Genomic DNA, 1423 nt, shown 5'->3' with positions numbered 1-1423 from the left:
AGATCAAGGCTCGTTGAACCATTTTGTAGTCAATAATTTACACATATTTAAGATGAATAGTCATAAACCATAAAACCAAGCATTCTCTTTGCCTTGTATTAATGTAACCAATGTATAAAGTTAACCAAGACTTACATAGATCTGTCAATGTTTATAGCAAGGAGATATCGGTTTATAAATAATAAATAATAAATTATATTTATAAGGATGGAAAGTATTGAGGAAAAAACTTTACTTGTGCTTATGCAATCACTTTTTCAACCAGAGACCCAAATGAGGTACTCCACAAAACCCTTTTGCCCCTCCCCCCAAAGCATGAGCTTATATGTACAATAGACTAAGTAACATATAATCAATTACCATAGAAAAGGGTTTTGTTCTTAGTTCTTACCACAACAACAAAACAATATCTAAGAGATTCCTCTTCCAACCTCCCAAAATAATAACTTCTATGAGATAGAAACATGTGCAAAATAGCACATACATCTGGATTCATACTCATTTCAAGGAGTGCCTCAATTAGGAGGAGTTTGGTGAAGAATCTCTCAGCTTCAACAATGTCTACACCTTGTTTTCTTTCTTGGGCATTTGTACAAACACTTTATGTGCACTTTTCATGAGCATGTTCTACACCCGAATATCCAGCACCATTCTCGTCAACTCCCTCCTTAGCAACCTCTCTAATTCCATCCAAGCACACTCATTTTAGGAAAAAATTATGAAGACAACAGAGAGAATGGTAAAGAAAGAATACAAATTCATTTTATGAATCCAATTTTTGAAGAAGATATCCATGGCTAAGATCAATTTGAGTGGGAGGGAGACAGAATCTGGAATTAGGAACCAATGAGTTTACACATACACAAATCAATAAAAGAAATTAACAACAATCGAATAAAAATGAAACAAAAATAACCAAATAACTCACACTCTACCCATGCCTTTAGGGCTATTCGTTCTTCCTTCCATCCTCCAAATAAGTATCAGAAATTACCTATAAAATATACAAGTTACTTTTATACTATATTTGTACTCGTACAGGGGATCATGAGGAGAGGAGCGATGGAATACTTTCTTACCATCTTCCGCTCATCGCTCATCTTCACTTATATATATATATATATATATATATATATATATATATATATATATATATATATATATATATATATATATATATATATATATATATATATATATATATATATATATATATATATATATATGCGGTGAGACTCGAGAGACAGGGGTGACGTCCAGAACTACAATAGGAACATGTGACATAAGAAAAGTGCGAATAACTAGGAGCCAAGGGCAACATGGTGAAGACTCTTGGTGCGGCAAGTTGTAGGTTTTCGGATGCGGGGAAGTTGAATGTGTAAAAACCTTTGTGTGATTTTCTTAGTTCTGGTACAAGTTAGGG

General features: G+C 33.2%; 1 long non-coding RNA gene across 1 annotated transcript; it reads right to left on the bottom strand.

Moving 5' to 3' along the window:
* Positions 1-333: 333 nt before the first annotated feature.
* LOC122195463 (uncharacterized) lies at positions 334-1083 on the bottom strand. Its single transcript, XR_006185724.1, has 2 exons — positions 929-1083; positions 334-830 (listed from the first exon to the last, which is right to left on the bottom strand). It is a non-coding gene; the product is annotated as an uncharacterized LOC122195463 (long non-coding RNA).
* Positions 1084-1423: the final 340 nt, after the last annotated feature.

This window comes from Lactuca sativa, chromosome 8 (genome assembly GCF_002870075.4).
Source record: "Lactuca sativa cultivar Salinas chromosome 8, Lsat_Salinas_v11, whole genome shotgun sequence".
NCBI classification, from domain to species: Eukaryota; Viridiplantae; Streptophyta; class Magnoliopsida; order Asterales; family Asteraceae; genus Lactuca; species Lactuca sativa.
This window is presented reverse-complemented; position numbering and strand designations above follow the sequence as displayed.